The sequence below is a fragment of the Pongo abelii genome, chromosome 3 (genome assembly GCF_028885655.2).
Source record: "Pongo abelii isolate AG06213 chromosome 3, NHGRI_mPonAbe1-v2.0_pri, whole genome shotgun sequence".
Lineage (NCBI taxonomy): Eukaryota > Metazoa > Chordata > Mammalia > Primates > Hominidae > Pongo > Pongo abelii.
The window spans coordinates 57,591,523-57,613,323 of record NC_071988.2 but is presented as its reverse complement, the minus strand read 5'-3'; the positions used below and the strand labels follow the sequence as shown (position 1 = coordinate 57,613,323).

Sequence of the window (21,801 nt, the reverse complement as noted above, 5' to 3'; positions counted from 1 at the left end):
GGGTTCAAAACTTCAACTTTCTCTAGCAACGCTCAGGGTTTGGGGCTGAATCAAGTTTACCCATCAAAATGTATTATTCTACTATATTGATTTTTTTCTCAAAAGTTCTTCTTTACTGTCTGACAGTCTATTCGCTATCAGGTCATCCACAGACTGTTAGCAATACATGCACGTGTCTGAATTGTCATTGTTGACATGGCCTAATTCTTCTCAATTGTACACCTGAGCTCAAACATATAAGAGACATGTTTACTGTCATAGAACATGACTATTGAGGAAACATTGATGTTTTAGCAGAAGAATCAAACCTTGTTAAATATTTTGAAAACTATTTCAAATGTTTAGTGCATACCTTCATGGAATAAACTAAGTGATTTCCTTGAAAAAGGTTTGCACTATCATTTTAACTCTTTGTTCTTTCTAATAGATCAAGATCTGAAAATATTAAATAGAAACTTTCATTTCCATTCAAGTTAATTCCTCTCGTATAATCACAAAATTCACTTCAATGCCTCCAAGGAGGAAAAGAATGCCACCATATGCAAAACAAAAACAAAAACAAACAAACAAAAAAAAACAACAAAAAAAGAAACTTGGAGTTTCTCCTGTTCCTGATGAATCTGTCATAGTGAAATTCTTCTTCTCTCAGACCAGGCCATTATGATAAACCAATAAGAAAAGACCATATTATTGCCAGATTGCTCAAGTTTTCTAGAAACGAGGAGCTGTTTATACAAGTTTTTGAAACTTGCGTTAAACTGTATGTGAGATGAATACTTAGAGCCTTGTATAATTCAATTATATCTCTCCATTTGTAGTCAAATTTTAAAAAGCCTTGTTTTAGTAGTTCAATATGCAAATGTTATTTCAAAAGAAACATATACTTGCAAAATGATTAAGCTCAATAAAAATACTTTTGAATATATATGTGCAAATATACATAAGTAAATATAAGTATATGTTTGATATATGTATTTAAGTAAATATTTAAGTATATAAGTAAACATTTAAGTAAGTACATATGTATGTTAGTATATGGGAATGCATGTGTATATCGGGAATGAGAGAGCAAATGCCAATACATGGAATATTAACATTGCAAATGATTTCAGAAATGTTCTTATAGTGCCATTATTGCCTAACATACATACATATAGACATACACAAACATGTATCCAAATTGACACTAACTAGTTATAAATAGCTGGGATGGGATGTTTGCCCTATCTTTGCAGTCTGAACAATGGCTCTAATTTTCAGAGCAAATAATTATCTAGGTCATTTCTTAAGAAATTTTGTGCAATATGTACTCTCTTAACTTTCCTCATTTCTAACTTTCTCTGTCAGTTTTAGCTTGAGAAACCAATCAATGATTACAAAAATGTCTGGCAAATAGTAGGTATTCAATATAAAACAATATTGAAAGTGAAATTTTATCCAAAATGCTAATCTCCTATTTTGCCTAATGCCTAACATACAGTTTATAGCTAACTTCAACACTATTTGCTCCTGTAGTGGGTGCTAAAACAATTGGATTACCTTCTAGGACTAATGACATAAATATATAGTGCTGTTTTGAATGTCTGTCTTTCATCTTATCAAATGTGTTAAAACTGATCCAGATAAACACACGGCAGCTGCCAAAGTTGGGACTGTAGATTTGGGCTTCAATTTTCTCCAAGAATGACACTCTGAATTTTCTTTTTTGGTGCACTCTGGAGATTAGACACAGGTATTATAGAACTGGGCAATGTTAATAGAGAAGAAAAGTCTTCAGCAAGACTCAGAATAAAGATTCTATTTGAATAAAGAATGGCTCTGCATAATATTTTCTACCCATGAGAGGTAGCTAGGGAAGACAACTCAAACTATCTTTTATCATGAGCAACAAAATAGTATTATTTAATTTGCATACTTATAAGATCTATGGCCAAATTGGTAAGGGTAGCCCAGTTAAATGTGCACTAATCACAACTACTGCAATTATATCAGTTTATTAGTTTCGTGAGATTTATATACACATAAAACCTCAACCTAACAGACAGTGAATAGTGGAGCCAACATACAGACCAGTCATATCTGAGACTCACATGTTAGGGTTTACTTAGGACACAAATTTTACTCTTAACTTTCATGGTTTCATGCCATTTGCTGCCAATAGAGGGATGCATTGTACTTTTTTGCTCTGCAAAACCTGGATAGTGGAGTCTCTGGCTGAAGGCATTATAACTTACTCTGACAAGAAGCAGCGTGTTAGACCTAATACCTATTAATATCCTATGCAGCTATTAGGAGTAGAGCATTCATACCAGAGGTGACCAGGTCACCATGGCAGAAATTCACCTAGACATTAAGGTAGTATGATTTTTTTACCCCATCCCATGTGGGTGTGGTATATATTCATATGAAGGTTTGTTTTATGTAGGTCCAATTCTCTTATAACCTTTTGCTGTGCTGAATAATTCTGTAAAAATTATGAGCAATTCGAAAAAGTTAGCAGTTTGTGTTCACAATACCATCTCAAAGTGGTGAAGTGTGTGAGGTCTTTGATCAAGGCCATGACATTCAAACAGGCCCCCTCAATCTAGACTCTCCTTTTGCTTGTTACAGACATTATTCATGTTGTAACAATTATTTCCTCAATTAAACATGATAGATTTTTCCTTATTTATTTGGCAGGTGAGCTCATAAATAGAAAGATATACTTGCAAGGCTTCATGAGAAGGGAATAGATCTAATACCAAGAATAAATCATAGTTTCTTAATTCAGGTGCTCATACTTAGAATAGAAATACTTCATTCTAACTGGTGTGAGATGATATCTCATTGTGGTTTTGATTTGCATTTCTCTGATGGCCAGTGATGATGAGCATTTTTTCGTGTGCCTGTTGGCTGCATAAATGTCTTCTTAAAGTGTAATAAAAAACATATATATATATATATTGAATAAATAAATAAATAATATACATTTAAAAAATAACAGAAATACTTCAGGGAAATCTTATCAGATACAACATCCTGGTGTGTTGGCTCCAGATGCTGTTAGTGTTAACAAAAATGGGACTTGTTTATAACAACTGTATTTCTATTGCTTTTGAAATTAAATGGACATATAATAAAATATATAGTGGGCAAATATTTCTTTTGGATTATTAATGCCAAAAACATAAGTCCTCTTAGACTTATTCTTAAATATATAATTATATCACATTTTGGAAAAGTTAAAAATAAATAAAATAGGTACCATTTGTTGATCATTTAGTATATATCCAGAAGGTGCTTTATATATGTTAGTTGTAATTTTCACAGTAACCCTTCAAGGTAAATAGTATTTTTCAAATTTTATGTGAGAAGACACAGAGGTTCAAAAAAGATTAGATCCTCACATACCTAGTAAGTGGTAAAGTCAAGAACCAAATTCAGAGGTTTCCAACTCCAAATTTTGATTGTACTATAATTCCATTCCAGGCTAACCATTGCTATATTTTTATGTTTCCATAAAGTAATTTTGGGGGGTAATTAAAACTTTTTTTACATTGTGAATGAAAGATTTCTTAAAATTTGGTTTAAAAAATACTTTTCCCTTTGAATAGGAGAAAAGGAAAGAAATCATGAGCCTCAATGTGGGAAAATAAGTATAGACTTTTAAAAATGATTACCTTATGCTAAAGAAAGAAAAGCAGTATTCATCCTAAACATCTTTTGACTAGAAATATATTGTTTTCAGTAAATTATCAGAGATGGTAGATTTTTATGAGATCAGATTGCAGACACCTTTTGAATTCTAATATTTGCTAAATTTTATTTTCCTAAGTAAAATAGAACAGCTGAGTCAGTACAATTAGTCACAAGTCTTCTGAATGGGTAATCAGAGGAGATAACCCAGTGAAAATGAAGCTCCTGAGCTCATGTTGAGTGGAACAACAAGTGAACAGTAGCCTATACTCTTATAGATGGTAGGGGAAAGAGAGCATCATCTAAGGACTGAGGTCCATCATGGCACATCTTTTCTATGATTCTCTGCTTTTTATCTTGCAAACGTGTGGACAGAGCTTTGAGTGTGATCCAACATCTCTGTACTCCATGCAGAATCACTAATATACAGAGAGCTATGATCCACTTTACACCCACAGGTAGAATATAAAGGCTATATGACTAGCCTGCACTGCAACCAAGAGTAGGAGAAGTGAGTGGGTAGTTGTAAACATTTTTCTTTGTCTACTATACAGAATTAACAAATCTGTCTTCTTTTTAAAAGGGCATGGTTTGATTGTTCAATGTGCAGGTAGGTTGTCTTAAACTCAGAAGGCTATCTTTAAATTTAAAAGTTAAATTAGAAGTTATTTTGCAACGTATACTGCCTATATTATTTGGTGGCCTGCTATGTTTTATATAATGTTTTCTATGTTGCTACTGTGACCACAGTCATTGTTTTAATGGCTCCATATGATTGAAGTTTTGTTTATATAATTATATTAATGAAAAATATTTAATTGCTACTGTGGCCTAACTTTCAACCACCACTAAATTTTATTTTTTGAACCTCATTGGATGAGACTTTCATCTGTTTGCAAGAATCAGTTTATATCCTAAGAGAGATTTAGAGAAAAGGAAATATTGATTATGTGCATATTGGCTATGTGCATACTATTTAAAAAGGTTTAAAAAACTTACGAGAAGAGATATTTTTTGCCCTTGATGGCTACTTTTCTACATATAATACAATTTCATAAATATATACCTCATTCCACCACATTTTTCTTGGGCTTGGCATAAATTAGAGCACAGTAATGTATTTTTTTTCAGAAGAAAATATAATTAAAACAAAAATTCCATACTGGCTTACCAAGACACAAAAACATTAGTCCACTAGGACTGCCAACACAAAAATGTTGCATTAAATATATTATGTTTGGCTTTATATACTATTTTTTGGCTATAAGATTTTACAGGTACCAATATTCAGATAATAATACAAATTCTATTTTTTCAGATGTTTCTGACCAAAATATTTTTGATATATTATTCATATAATCATTTTAGTACTTGCTTATGTAAATGTATTATTGGATCATAACTAAAGTTGGATTCATTAAGGGTTTTGTTTATTTTGTTGGTTAGATGTTAAGCAGTATTTCAAATGATATTTGATCCCAAAGCTATAAAATGTTTAATGTCAATAACCATACAAAATAAAATTATCTGATTTCATACATTGTTATATTTACAGTTGCCTAACAGATTATTTTGAATCAATTAAGGAGATCAATTAGCAATTTATATACCCCAAAGTGATTTTATATATTAAAATATAAAACCTCATGTAAAAGCATTTATTTGCTCTTTGAAAATATATTTCAGTAATTGTCTATTCGGCTATGTTTATTCACACAATAAGCTGAGGCACAAATCAAAAATCAGAAAGCAATAAAAATAAATTAATTTTAGATGGACATATTTTTTCAGGTCAAAAGCAAGAACACAATATATCACCAAAGAAATACCGGACAGTTGATTGACTGTTTTGCATGTTGCATGTGGGACCTAGATGAGTATAACATCAAAATAGTAGTTGGGAAAAATTAATAACAGAATGTTAAATAGCGGAATTAAATAACAGAAAATTAAATAATAGAATGACTAAAAACTAACACAATGTTGACTGATAGCAAAAAGATCACATATAGTCTATTCATTTCTTTTAAATTTAATTTAGAGATAAGTTGTGGTATATGACACAAATTATGTATTTGTGTTTGAATCTATACATTGTAATGACATATTTATAAAATAATTTCCTGAATTACATTGCTGATTACTAAATTTTTTAATCTAAAAACAAAGTCTCAGTTTTCTGTAACCCTTGTGTTTATGTGCAGTGGCAGACCTGGAATGACACGAGAGAGCAGATGGTAAAGGATGATGTTGGTCAGAGTATCATGCTTGCAATGCCTGGTGGCATCCCCACAAATCAAGATTTCAAGATTACATGTCACTTCTGATACAGGGAGACCTTATGGCAGTCAAAGTTCCATGAAATTTAAAAGAAGTCATCCATGTAATGACACTATCCTGGTGTTATTAATATTATAGATTTTAGGATGATATTTTCCACTCAAGCATTGTGAACTACAGTCCACCTGATACTACTGTGACCTCTACCAGAAATGTCTGGTGCAAAGTAATATGCAAGCTTCTAAGATTGTTCATTTGTTTATTTTTCCCATAGCTGAAGATTACACAGTGAATTCTGCTGACACTTGCCAAGAAGGCTTACTCCACCACAATGATCCTCAGTTGAAGTTTTCAGATAGATGATAAAATGGGGCAAAAAATGTGAATTCCTTGAAGATGCAATAGTGAAAGCACTGTGCTCAGTTGTGTATATTCTGACTCTACGTGAGAGGTCAGCAAAATCATGCTCACAATGATCAATAGAATGACTATTAGTGATTGTTTGGAACAGTCTCGAGAGTTCTATCTTATTATCTAAGTAAAATTATTAATAACCCTCTTTTACTGTCACATTCTGTGTTGAATGGAAAATAATTATTTAAACACTCTACTTACAAGACCGTCTTTAATTTCTCCTATCCCTGTTTTATAGCCTGAAACTACAAAGGCCTCTGGTTTCCTCCCTAAGAGAATTCTATTCAATGCTCTATCTCTTTCACGAGTGTTCTGAAAATTTAAGGCAGACCTCAAAGCTTTGATGACTTCCTTCATATATAGAAACCCAATTTTAACATCTCAATCACGTGATAGAGTAGAATAGGACTTAGCCATTAGAATAGGAACTAACCTAACATTAACTTTCAGCCTTTATATGTAATAGTTGCTATACTTTTTCTCTTAGAGATGGCTTAAACTTTCTAACCAACTATATAATTTATTATTTATAACCTTCATTTTCTTACCCCATGTACTTTTCAAGAAGGCAGGAGGTTTTAGGCTTTTTTTCTAGTTTTGTCACTGCATTTCTTAGTTGTTGAAACAAAGTTCATATAGTATTTGCTTAATAAATATTTGTTAAGAGAAGATAAATAATGACTGGCTTTGGGTCATTAGTTTTCTTAGTTATGAGAAGTAAGTGTGATAATGTGTAAGTTTTTGAACTATAACAGGTCCTAAAGAACTGTGTGCCTTCCTTCTTCCTAAAACACTTGCAAGCAGTGTTTAATATGTTTTTGTTAACAAAAAAAGTTCAGCAAATATTTTTGGCTTCTACCATGATATGTATTTTGTTAAATTTATCTCCTATTTTTTATTATATAAGTCACTGTGATTATTTCACCTAAATTTAAACTTTAAACATGTTCGAGTTCATTAAAATATTGACAGCATAGGGAATTCTGTACTTTAAAGAAAGAAGAATTTATGCCATAAAATTTCCTATGATATTTCCACAAATATGCTCAAAATAAACCAGGTGACATATTGTACTAAAATATTGTCTCCTAGACAAATTTGTCAGTCTTACACTTTACTTGGATCTAAAAAACAAGTGAGAAAATTAGATTAGCATAAAACTTTTGCTCTCTACAGCATTGGCAAGGCCTGTTCCCAAAACTAGTTCAGGAGTATAACTCAGATAGTTTTTTTAAAATCTCCAATGCTATAGAATAAATATAGAAGCACATTTTAGATTCTTTATAAAACTGATCTCTGGTATTGCCTAAATCTCTCACCTTACCTGTTGCACTACAATTAAAGGTTTGGGGTATGAGTACTAACTAGGGAGTTTCTCTTCAGTACAAGATTTCTGAATGGTAAATAGGAAAATACTATTGTAAAAAAATCAAAGACAAATAGCAAACTAGAAAAAATACTGTTTGAAAGGATACAACAAATTGCCAATGTTCTTAATTTTAGAAATAGGGCAACTCATTCAAACAGGAAAAAAAAATACCGAGTACAACAATACGCACACTATATGAAGATATAATTTTTTTAAAAAATGTTGTCTGTAAGCACATGAACACATGGTCAATTTGTGTATAACTAAAGGATTGAAAATGGAAACAATAAGAAATGATTTTCACCAGTATGGTTTAAAATATGAAAATGTTGCTGATACACAATGCTGTTTAAGTTGTAGGGAAATGTGGGAAAATTGAATACACCCCTATACTTCTGATAGTAAAATAACTTTCAACAGATTTTGAAAAACAATTTTTAATAATTTAATGTGGAGCACAATTCATCATAATACTCATTTTTTTATCAACTGCCTTAAAGAATCAATTACATATGTGCACAAGCAGCTTGTGAAAAGTTTACATTGCAACATCATTTACATTGCCTAAAAACTGGAAACGTACTTGATATTAATCACTAGGCATTTGTTAAAATACATGAAACAGCAAATAATCATCCAAAAGAACAGGGTAATTGTGTATGCGTTGATACAGAACTATGTCTAATCTAAATTCAGTAAGTTTGACAATGAATACATATTAATCAATATACATGTCAGTTATATTAATATAATCATTGATTATTATAATGTATGACATAACATATGTTGCTAATAATTCTACCATAATTGTTAATTATATTATTATAATTATTTAAATAATACATGATTATTGATAAAATTAATAATTTAATAAAATAATTTAAGGAAAATTATTTTATATGTTCTAGAGATTGTAATGAGGCTTTTTAAATAATTTTCTAATGTATTCATACAATATCCCTAAAATGTAGTTTATTCATTTTACAGAAGAGGAAACTAAAGTTTTTTTAAAAATTTATTTCAGTGGGGGTGGATGAAACTTACTCATGATAACAGGTGAAAATTTTACAGCAACTACTTTCATTGCAAGTGATATTGGATCACTATAACATACTTTCTTAGGTATCTGTTATGAATCCCAGTCTGATTCAAAAACTCAATTGTACATTGAGGTGCTGACACCACACTGTCATAATTAATACACAGTTAAAGTATTTTGATATGTGATACACTTGACATTTAATACTCCACATGTATTAGAATAAGAACCAATTGAGATTTTAATGGAATCTCAATTGGATAGATTAGTGTTTGAAGAGCTGTTATATACAAAGTTGATTCTTATCAACATGAGTGTTGGAGTGCTGACTCCTGTATGGTAAAAAATCTGCCCATTACCGTTTACTCCCTGAAAACTTAACTACTAATAGCTTACTGTTGACTGGAAGCCTTATTGATAATATAGACAGTTGATTAACACATATTTTATATATTATACATATTCTATACTATATTCTTACAATAAAGTAAGCTAGAGAAAAGAATGCTATTAAGAAAATCATAAAAAAGAGAAAATATATTTACTATTTATTAAGTGGAAATGGACCATCACAAGGGCTTTTATTCTTGTTGTCTTCATGGTAATTGGGCTAAGGAGAAGGAGGAAGAGGAGGGGTTGGTCTTACTCTCTCAGGGGTGGCAGAGGCCAAAGAGGAAGAGGAGGTAAAAGACGAGGCAGTGGATGAAGACACATTTGGTGTACCTGTTACTGAAAAACGTGCATGTAAGTGGACTTACGAAGTTCAATCCCATGTTGTGAATGGATCAACTGTATACTTTTGCGTCTTTCCATATTGAATCATCATATGGCTCCATTTAGTCAAGTCTTCGTTGTCATTGTTCTTTTTCTTCTTGATATTGATCTTGTACATTTATAGTAAAGTAGATGTCTAGATATTTTATATTTACGTTTTTATAATATCTAATTTGCCTTTTGTTATAACAAAAGGAGTAATTATAATTTTTTAAACTAAAAGCTAAATGTTTAGTTTCACATAATATATTCTTGTTGTAGAAATGCAAATAATAAATAAAATTTAAAGCCCCTCTTCATCTCCAGGGCCAAATCCAATTATCTCTTCGAATACATATACTCTTCTTGCTCTTGTTTTAAGTAGTAGCTCTTATATATATTTCCCTACAGAAAGGTTTAGTAAGTTTTATCTGTGTGTGTTTTACATAAATAAGACAATGTGCATTTTTCAATAAATTGTCTTTTTAAAAAGAGCCAAGTAAATTACTACTTGGTATTTTTTAAAAAACTATGTCACAGACTATTTAGCTATTCTCTTTTTAGAGACATTTAGAGCCATTCATTCATTTATTCAGATTGAAGCAAGTCTTTATGGGCTAAAAATAAGTAGACCTTATCACACATAATTGAATCACTGGAAAAGCAAAAAGAACATTCTTTATAAACATACATGTATAAACAATATACCCCAAATTCTAGAGAAATAAACTCACAAACTTGCTTTCTCCACTCAGAACTACAGACCAGAAACCCAGAAATATTGTCCATTTTTTTCATTTTCCTCACTCTTTGTAGTATTCACCTTCAATTATCATTCTTTTTATACACTTAACTTCTCTTCTGTCCAGACCCTAAACCCCTTCCTCTAGGATTTTGCCTTTGCCTGATTGTGCTTTCTAACTCTGGAATGCTTTGCTTCAATACTCTTTCCGCTGAACTTCTAGTTTCTGTCTCTGAACATTTCATATACACAGTTGACAGAGTAGTATTTTAAAAACAAAAAAGGAAATAAAGAGACATCATGTTACTTCTTTGCTAAACACTTAACTTGTTTCTTGCTTCTGCTTATTTTTCCTATTAGTTATTTAAATAGGCCCAGACTTCTTAGTATGCTATTCTTTGTGCTTCCTCTGTTATATGTTGATGTCTCACTAAGCTCTAGCTATTTTGTTTGTGTGTCCCGAAGAGTGGTTCATGGACTGGCAGCATCAACACTTCTCGGGAACTTGAGGGAGGCAAATTTTCAATTTGTAGGTTAGCCCTACTGAATCAGAACAGGGGGTGTGAGGTCTTGGCATCTATGTTTTAAGAAGCCTTTCAGGTGACTCTTATGCACACTACAGTTAGAGAACTATTGCATTTATCTATAATTATCTGTTTTTCTCTTAATATTCATGCTGTTTCACCTGAGTGCTTTGTTTAATTGACATTTGCTTTCTTACCTACCATTTTCTCTCCTACTTATTTCCTCCCTTATTCTTTCTAAAACTCCTCTTGTTTGAAGTCTACTCCTCTTTCAAGATGCAGATCCTGCTCTACTCCTTTAAGGAGATTTGTGGTCACTCCCAGGTAAAACAAGGTACTTTCTCCTTTCCAGACCTTCTCACCAACTGCATAAATGTTTCAAAACTATTACACTTTCTTGGGCCATGTACTCATTTATCTTTATTAGAAAGAAATCACCTCATTCTTTATGGTGTCTCTATTACTCGCTACAGTGTCACACAAATATTAGGCATTGATTACACGCTACTTGACCTAATTAATGGAAAAAAGTTAAACTGCTATATTATACTAAGTTTTGACCTCATGAAAATGATAGAGTAGGAAATAAATCAACTTGTTTGTTTGTTTCTTACTACTGCAACTGTCCAAAAAATTGGACTGAAATGTATTCAAGGTTATGAAATAATCTCTGAAGTGTTATAATTTATGGCACCATGACAAACCTGGACTAAGAAGGTAAGTGAAAGTACAATTAAATGTGGAACATGATTTTTAATAGACTGAGATATTTAAGGTCCATTTGAGTCTCCATGTGAGTACACAAAGCATCCCAACCGCATCTGTTGTCTTCTTATTTTATTCAATAGCTATCAATGGATGCCAATGAGGAGTTACTACTTCGATATGAGCCTTAGCACAAAAGCCTTTAGATAATTAAAAATGATAGAATTGGGACAGACTGCTAAACATAAACAGGAGGATAAAAAGACATCTGGTATAATTAACAGTGAGTAAAGCAGGTTTAACTAGCCTGAGTACAAAGTACATTGAAACATCATGAAAAACTGAGAAACTTCTGTCGAGATAATTTTACTGATATATAACTTAAAATATTTCTCTTCAATTGCATTTTTATTAATTGGGACATTTCCATAAAATGGGATATATAGTTTTTAGATTTAACCTGCTCCTGCTGCTTGTTTCTCAGTTGAAGGCATAATCCTTTGTTTGTGACTATGAAATTGGCTTATGTAGAGATGATTATGATGTACATTCAGAGAATTGTGACTTCAGGTGAGAAATAAGCAGCAGGAACAGATGAACTCTTAGCAACAGAGAAGCTATTTTCATGCAAATATCCCCACAGTGGCAGAAAGACGAGAAAAGAGAATTACAGAACACAGAAGGCTTACAAAAATATTATTTCATAATATTGAATGATTTCTCTATGTTTTTATGTAGAAGAATCAATCAACAGGTTTTTAGAAATATATTTGAATGTCTCTATATATACCATTAAACCACTTCTCTAGGAGAAATTACATTTGCTTGTTTCTGTTACTAAATGAAATATACTATCAACAGGCATGCTTTTTCAGTTAGTTGAAAATCAGAACTAGGAACAGGTCTCTAGTTTAAGCATTTAGATTTCAGGAAGCAAATTCACTCAGCAAAATGAGAACTTGATATATGGTTGTTGAGCTGTTTTTGTGTGGACTGTTTTGTATAACAATCTGTTTTTAAGAAAGGAAATAAAGAAAGGGAAGGCATAATCATTCAAACTAGGTATAAATGTACACACTGTTCAAATTAAGCTTGGCACAGTGGCTCAAGCTTGTAATCCCAACACTTTGGAAGGCTAAGGCGGGTTGATCACTTGAAGCCAGGAGTTCAAGATCAGTGTGGCCAACATGGCGAAACCCCGTCTCCACAAAAATACAAAAATTAGCTGAGCGTGTTGGTACACGCTTGTAAACCCAGCTGCAGGGAGGCTGAAGCATGAGACTCCCTTCAACCCAGGAGGCAGAGGTTTCAGTGAGCCAAGATCTTGCTACTGCACTCCAGCCTGGCTGAAAGAACAAGACTCTGTGTAAAAATAAATAAATAAATACATAAATATATAAATAAGTAAAATGAACAGATTTTGCAGACTAAACCTTAATGATGTTTTAGAACTGACTTTAACCCTTGCCATCTGTCATTTGTTTGTCAACGGGAATATATAAGGAAGTCAATTTATTATAATATCTGCCATATGTTATTTCTTTTGATTTCTAGATAAAGTATCAAGAAAGTATGCAATTATGTTGTAGAAGAAAAAACAACATAATGTTCATAATTTTAATCCTGCAATATTTTGTTGGTAAATTAGTTCATCGTAGATGTAGGTTACTGGCCTATATAAGAACTGGGAGCTTTAATTTTATCTATAAAAGTGGTATAATATCACTTATTTCTGGCCATACCCAATTCCATAATATCACTTATTTCTGGCCATACCCAGTTCCTTCCAAATGAACCCAAAGATGGGACTCAGGTATTAATCACAGATCAAATGGCACCATGATGCAGCATGGTTAAGAGCTAGGATCTGGAGACAGCATGCCTAAAACAAATCTGGGGTCTGCCACGTGCTGACTGCGTGATTTGGAAAGATTCCAACTCTTCCTGTGCCTCAGTTATCTTAACCACAAAACAAGAACCAAAACAATATCTATCCCAGAGAACTGGTCTGAAAACTAAATGAATTTATATCTGTAAAGTACTTTGAATAGCTCCTAACTAATTTTAAGGACCAAAGAAGTATTATTTAAAGACAATGCGTACGTGTGTGTATAAAATGAAAGCATGTGTGTTCCCAGCATAGAAGATATATTAAATGATAATAAGTAGTTTAATCTGAACTCCAGGCAAAAAGAAATTGAGATGCCAGGTCTTCAGAAGCATTCTGAGTGTGTGTCTCTAAGTGTTACAGTGCTGGAAATAGGGAAACTCATACAGTTCAAAGACTAAGTAGATGGAAAACAGTGATGAAGGCTGTTCATAATGCTGTAAGGTACGAGCTCAAAAGAATGGCCTCTGGAGTGAGTTAGCCCTTATTAGGTTGTAAGGAGTTCAATATAACCAGGGAGTACAAGTGGAGAAATAGAATATGCCTTCTTCTGAAACAGTTGTCAAACTTTAGCATGTGCTTCATACAGCAACAACAGAAGACAAAGGGAAAATTCCACCACACAAGCACATTTCAAACCTTTGATTTTATCATATTTACCGATTGGTTGAAGAAAGTTTTATTGTCTGGTCTATCAAAAGTACTGTGCACATTGAAGGGAAATTGGAAAACTCTCTCTCTCTCTGTCTCTATCCCCCTCCTCTCTCTCTTGCTGTCTCCTTTATGTATGAGATGTTTTATTTGATACACTTTCTTATACCAGCCATAGCTAATCTTCTACATTTCTAGCTTCTATTCTTGTTGCATATGAATTTTTCTCATATCTTCAAGGTTATAGATGTGCTACCATCAATCAATGTTAGAAAAGGTTAATTTCATTTTGTTCTTATAGGTAACCTGGATCATCCCTACACTAGTAAGATTTACAGTATGCAATGTTTGGCCCTGCATATCTAGATATAATAAATTTTCTATGTCAAAAAAAAGAGTCTTTTACCTACATTTCCAGTTGTTTTCATGTCCTTTTTCTATTAATCATTACAACACCTTACCGACCTTTACTTTTTATTTTGTTTGAGTGTTTTCATGTTTCTGATTATTTTCTGGTTTATGTCATTTCTTTGGATTGTTAGAAATTTATTGGTTACCTACATTTTACTGGGTACTAAGATATTAGATCAGGTTCTAAATATTCAATTGTGAATAATGGAGGCATGGTGCCTGCTTCAAAATGCTTACAGGTCAATGGGAAGATAGACAATAAAACAACTGAACATGAATGAAACTATAATCGTAAAATTTGTTTAGTATCATTGAAGATGTGTTTGATTAGAAGAAACTGTCTCTCTGTGAAAGTAGCATTTTAGCATACATTTGAAGGAGTCATATGGAGAAGGAGTAAGATGTGAAGATTTGCAGAACATTTCATGGAGGAAGTAGCAAATATAAACCTCTCAAGTGGGAAAGAGATTGACCTCCCCCTTCTCCCATTCCCATTGTTTTTATTTAAATTTATAAAATAAAGTCAATATTTTTAGATAATAATGTTCAAAGAAATGTGGAAAGTATGAGATTAGGAAGGTATGCAGGATCCAGATAAAATAAGATTTTCTGATCTAAGCTATGAATGGTACAGTGGGGAAGTATACCCCACTGTATCCATATAATGGTACAGTGGGGAACTATGTAAATGGATTAAGAGAAGAATGAAGCAAGAAATATTTAGCTGGCCTCAATCAAAAGGAAAGACTAGTGGGAAGGTGTTCTTTAAGGAGGTGTCATTTTGCTGGATTAAATGTTAACCAGCAATTTCTTTGGAAAATCCCATCATCTCACATAGGTGCACTATTGTTTTATTATTATAATATTAATTAACAATATTATTAATATTAATTACCTTGATATCACTGCTGACCCTTGAAGGAATAATATGGTGACTTACAACAAAAATGATTATGGTTACCTTCTATTCAGTTTTGCTATAAACCTAAAACTGTTCTAAAAAGAGTAAAGTCTATTAAAACACATAGTTGTGGTTCTGGCAATGTTTGGAAAACATGAAACAGACACAAACAGTCACAGAACCTATGTCCCATGACGGCTAAGTTCTCTTGCTCTTCTTTCAGGAAAAATCTCATCTTCATACATGATTTTAGCTCAGGGTATCTGTTTTTAATCTTGCTAGCTATAACAATATCTGTTAAACCATTTCTGTGTTCTAGCTGTTAAAAAAAAACTGATACATAAAATAGCATAAATCCAGAGAATAGATTACCAGAACATTCCTCACATTTATAGGTCCATTTGTTTTCTTCAAAGATTGAGTATCAATTTACAAACCTTGTGTGTGATTTCTGTGCAGCTTATAAGTCTTATGAATTCACATAAATAGAATTGAATGGGTGTTTTAGTAGTTAGAAAATAAGCTTAACTGCTCTGATAAAGAGATGCTAAAATGCAGTGCCTAAAAAAAGACGGAAGTGGGCTTATTTATTTATTTATTTATTTTGGTTTTGTTTTTGGTTTGCTCTCCCCGCACCCCGCATAACAAAATTCAGAGGGAATTATTCAAGGCTGTGAGTCAGCTCTTTTTTTGAGATTTTTCAGGACCCAAGTTCCTTCTTTTTGTGTCAGCATTACCTAGGTTGTTTCCCTCAATGATACAGTCAGAACAGACTTAGTAGGGCCGTATTCAAAGACAGCCCATTAAAAAAAAAGAGAAGGGGGAAACAACACCCAAACCTTTCAAAGGCAAGACACAGAAGTTACACACTACATTTCTGTTCAAATACTGATGAACTAACTAGATGTGAAAACTAACTAGATGGTCACAGCAAGCTACAGGGGAGGTTCAGAAATCAAACACTAGCTGGAAAGTCATGAGCCCATGTAACTCTCAGATAGAAGAATATGGTCTAAGTTATTAAAAGAAAGAAAAGATGAACGGATAATAAGGAAAGGAAAATTAATAGTCTCCATGACAAGGAGCATTTTAAAAACACATTGTGATCACCATCTTATTCTGTTTCCTATCTTGGCAGTGAAAATATCACCTGTTTTTCAATTATGGCAGATAGAACATCAGTATTTCATATAGATGCTATGCCTCTCTAGCTGAAGAATTCTGAATGCTTTTCTTGAGTAACCTACATTTATCAACAACTTATCTAACCTTATTGTAGAAATTTATTATTTTCTGCATATTCCTCCACACAACATAAAACTATATGAACCCAGATTTTACCTATATTCATTTATTAATTTTTTTTCAGCAAAGATTTGTTAGGCACTTATCATAGATTGGGTTTATGGCAGACTGCCAATACACACCAGTGTTGAAAATTACACATAATCTCTCTTTTCATGAAACCTACAGATCAGTAGGGAAGATATAATATTCAAATAAATAATTGTAAGTGACGTAAAGGAGGTAAAAAGTGCTATGCAATGCGCGATAGGAGAGTTTTGGCCAAACAAGGAGTCATGGAGAGGGTTCCCTAAAGAACTAATGATGAAAGTGCTGGAGAAGTCGGGGTGATCTAAGTGAAGTTAGGTGGGTGGTAGATGGAATGTTCCTGGTATAGGAAACAACAGATTCCAACGCCCTACTGTGGGAGTGTGCATGGCACTGTGCTGGGAGAGTAGGAGGAGATGAATGAGGGTAAAGCACAGAAGGACGGGTTTGAAGCCAGCTGGAGAGCCATGCAGAGAGCAGTATTAGGAGCCTTGAGACCTCCTTTAAGGATTTTGTTTTTATAGTCAGAGCAGTAGATTGCTGTTGAGGTGATTAAGCAGGGAAGATAAGTGATCAGATTTCTACTTCAAAAAGATCCTTCTGACAAGTGCAAAGAATGGTCTCTTGAGGATAAAACATACGGCACAAAGGTGTGTGCTTTCCCAGTAGGCCAGGTGAGAGTGGACTACTAATAGATTTATAATTCTTTAAGTGTGATTTTACATTTCTGGAAGTTTTATGTAAGTCTTTAAAGAAAAAGAAAACACATTTTTCTATACATTTCATAACTAAATCATTCTAAAAATAACTTTAGCCGTATAGCATGTAATACAGTGTTTCTTTCATTTTTTTATATTCAAAATGTTTATGAGCTAAGATATATATTTAAGATAATTTTCTAAAGTAAGACATGCAATGGACTCAAATTTGAAGGTAGGTATTGAACTAAAGAAATATATTTATCTTTAATCAATGATATTATTTAAATTGGAAACAAAGGAACACTCAAATAGAAATTATGCATAAACATTTGCATGTATATGAATATGAGAATTAAAAGAATTATAAATGCATTATTAACCTGACTCTATGTTAGAGGCATCGGATATGATTAAATTATATGTTTAGATATGAATAAAAGAAAACAAAAGGGAAACATTAAAGAGCTTAAGTTTCTTTCATCCTAAAACGACCCACATCTCATAAATTCAAATACAATAGGTTCTACATTGTAAAGTAAATATGATGTCTAAAAGCACAATTCAACAATTTTTTAACTTACTTATTTGATATAACTCTTCTTGAAACATATTTTTTTGTTGTTCTTTTCTACGAGGATTATTCTAAAGTGGATTAAAAAGGAAGAATCTATCTGGATACATTTAAATTAACGATTAAACATTTAAGTGTTGTTCTTCAGATGAAATTCTTGTTTATAGGCATATGTTGAGTGCTGAACATCAAACAAAGGAACTTTCAGGGATAGCAAAATTTAAGTAGATGCTTAGGGAGGTATGTGGGACCAGGGAGAATTTTTATGTAAAAATGTTTCAGAGTGAATAAATAAAAGTCTCAGGATGAATGTTATTTTCCTGCCACTGCCTTCCCCTCTCAAGACACTATTTTCCTCCTGAATGTGTGCATTAAAAGATTCTTCTTTTTTAGTCTCATAAAACCAGTTTCTCTGAATGTGGTTTAAATTAATTAAGACTTATTTGAAATTTTTAAAATGCTAATAGAAGTAAATGAGGAAAGAACAGTAGATTCAGTACTCTAACTTCAATATTAATGAACATTTGATCTGTTTATTGCAATCAGAACATAACTTTGGAACTGATTTTAATCACTTTGACTTGGGTAGTCTTAGTAGCAATTAACTCTCATTAAATATCAAGAGGCAAACCAAAATGGTTATATCATATTGAGGTTCTAATTAGGCTTAGAATAATAAAGTATACAATGTAAAATGAGAAGGAAAAAAGAATTTGTGTTATTTTATGCATCCAATCAATAGTATTTCTCTTTCTCTAGATGCAGAACATTTTGCTTGGTAACAAGCTAAAACAAAAACTGGAGACTTACCAGAGAGACAGACCTGAGTCTGAGACCATGATCTGTGTGGTGGTTAATTGTATATACTAACTTGGCTAGACCATGGTACCCAACTGTTCAGTCAAACACCAGTCTAAATATCTATGTGAAGGTAATTTTTAGATGAGATTAATGTTTAAATCAGTAGACTTTGGATAAAACAGGTTACCCAGCATAGTATGACTGGGCCTAATGAAGTCAATTAAAGGCATTAAGATAAAAGAAACTGAGGTCCCCAGTGGAAAAGTGAATGCTGCTTCCAGACTACCTTCAGAGTTGACCTGCAACATCACTGCTTCCCTGGGTCTCTAGCCTGCAACCTATGCTGCAAATTTTGGACTTGCCAACTTGCCAACTTCATGAGCCAATTCCCTGAAATGAATCTGTTTCTCCCTCTTTTTTTCTTTCTGTTGCTTCTCTCTTCCCTTTAAACATACATACATACACACACATGTGTGTATGTGTGTGTGTGTGTATGTATATACGTATATACATTTTATTGGTTGTTTCTCTGGAGAACTCTAATATAAGCAGGAACAATCCTTCTGCCATTTGGGCCATGAGGGGTGTTCAAAATTTTATGGGGATGATGATGACTATGAAAACAATAATGATGAAATCAAATGTAGCTGAAATAAAATATCACAACATAAATCATAAATAACTGTGTAATTATTTTCCTTTAAGATTTTGTGGCTGATGCCTTTAAATCTGTTTGTATGCAGGTATTACCAAGGAGGTTTACTTTATTAAAAAATCTTGATCATTTTAACATTAAAATGTTCTTTTGTCTTAAGAAGCAAGAAGGCTGTATCATTCATAAGTATTTTTCATTTGGCTTCCATTGTGCCTTAAAAATACATTTCCAAATGACCCATCCTCAGTGATGAAGAGACTGTTAGGTCTGAGGGCTTTGTCAGGACTCAAGATGGAAATGGGAGGATGATGTTAGGAAAGCCATCCTGCCCAAGCTGAAGGAGCAAACAGCCTTCTCAAGAAAAGTCAGAAACTCCAAAGACAACAGGCAGTGAATTGTGATAAAAGTGAAAAAGTTGAAAAGTGAGACCATGGTCAATCAACATCAACACAGTGAGAAAGTAAATATTATGGCAGCCCTAGCAAACTAATGCCCTCTTCTACTTGCTGGTAGGTTGGCCTGAGAAAGTCAGTCAACCCTGCCCTGCTTAGCTACTTATTGCATTCATCTACAAAAGGGAGATAATATGAATCTGACCAAGCTGTTTTACATATTAAGTATTAATATTAAATCTAAATACAAGAGTTCTGCTTATATTGTTCACTGCCATAGTCCAAGAAAATAGAACTGTACTTGGAACAGTATCTCAATTGAGTTTATTAGTTATTAATGAATATCAGAAGCCTGGCATAGTACATTTCTTGTAGCAAGCCATGTGGTGGCCGTTTTTACTGCAACTGCTAGATCTAATCGTTTAGTGCAATTAAAGGTGAGGAGAGTAAACAAAATTTCTGTGGAAGGTAAGTTACCCTGGGAACAAACCCAGATTGTACACATTATTAAATAACAAAATCAGTTGTTCACACACTAAAGTGCTGCACAGAAGCAAAGAGATCAATGGAATCTGTAATGGATGAAAAGGATATTATGCAAAAGGTGAGGGTTGTTAAGGCCTTAAAAGATGAATATTATTTGGAAAAAGGCAGCTATTTAGCACATTTTTATTGTTAATAGTGAGAGAATCAACATAAATGCATTCTGTTTGAATTGGCAAATGATAAAAATTGTTTAAAACCTTGTTAATTAAACTCACCTTAAACAACCTTCATTGACACTATTGTCACCAATGAAATTGCTTTATAGTAAAATAACTGTTAGCAGCAGCAAAAATAAAAACTTCCAAGTTGATCAAAATTATATTCTCTACCAGTTGTAGTTATGAGAAGACTGGAAGAGTTTTATTGAATGTGTCAGATTCACAGTAATTTTACTGATGCCCAGACAAGCTGTTACTTTAAAGACTGGAAGTTACTTACCTTGGTAATAGAATGTAGCTTTTTAGAAATATATGCACACTGAGTACATTATCTCAGAAATATCTGTGTTTTCAGTCTCTCAAATTAACAGTGTTTCATTTCCTCCTATTCCTTTTAAGCTTAAAGTTTAGGAGCTCTGTCATTCCTGTTAGTATATCTTTACAGACAGTATGAGAAAGGAGCACACAATGTATTTTCATAAATTTGAAAGCAGGTCTAAATCCCAAATTTACTTACTATGTAAATGATTATACAGTTTTCAAAGGATGCTCTTTTAATCTGCTGGTGCCTTTAGCTTCTCTCATAACAGGGCAATTGAAAGCGTTAAGATAAATATAAAAAATGACACTCAATCATCACCTTTTTCGAACCAAGATGCTATTAGTCTCTTTCTCATTTGCTTTTTCAAATACTTTTAGTATTAATTAGGCCATATGTGGAACATTACTTAGTTGTTCACAAAAATACTCTACCTTTATTCTTTTTCACCTGATTATCAGTTTGGGTCATGTGATTTCATTTGGCCAATGAAATGCAGTAAAAAGCAGTAAATACCTTTAATCTTCCTCTGCCTTATCAGCAATTTTCAGGACAGGAGTTTCTCTATTATTTTGATTTCTAAATGCAATCAACACAAAAATGATTCATAACTAACCCATGATAGTTACTCAGAATACACGAGAAATGAACCTTTGTTCTTATAAATCAGTGAGATTTGGTGGTCAGTTATTATTGTGACATATAGTAGTACACTATTATGACATGTATATAAACACAGATTATATGTCATGGATTGATTAGTTCACATCTCAAGTATTTGAAATACTGCACTATATCAGATATGGTGCTAGAAACTGAGGTTCTAATGGTGAACCAAAAGCTATTCATCATGAAGATGTTTTGCTATTGTGTTTCTCTCTCTCTCTCTCTCAATGTATTTGATATGCTGACTATCACAGCCTCAGGTTTAGATCTCTTTGTCAGATTATAGAATTAGCATTTTATCTGAACAT

The 21,801-nt window shown here is 32.7% G+C and overlaps 1 long non-coding RNA gene across 1 annotated transcript in view; it reads right to left on the bottom strand.

The window, feature by feature from the left end:
- Positions 1-21,483, bottom strand: part of LOC129058847 (uncharacterized) — a 33,449-nt gene extending 11,966 nt beyond the window's left edge. The window contains exons 1-2 of the long non-coding RNA XR_008524261.1: positions 21,344-21,483; positions 21,026-21,083 (exon numbers count right to left, since the gene is read on the bottom strand). This is a non-coding gene — a long non-coding RNA (uncharacterized LOC129058847). The remainder of the gene's footprint in view (positions 1-21,025; positions 21,084-21,343) is intronic.
- Positions 21,484-21,801: the final 318 nt, after the last annotated feature.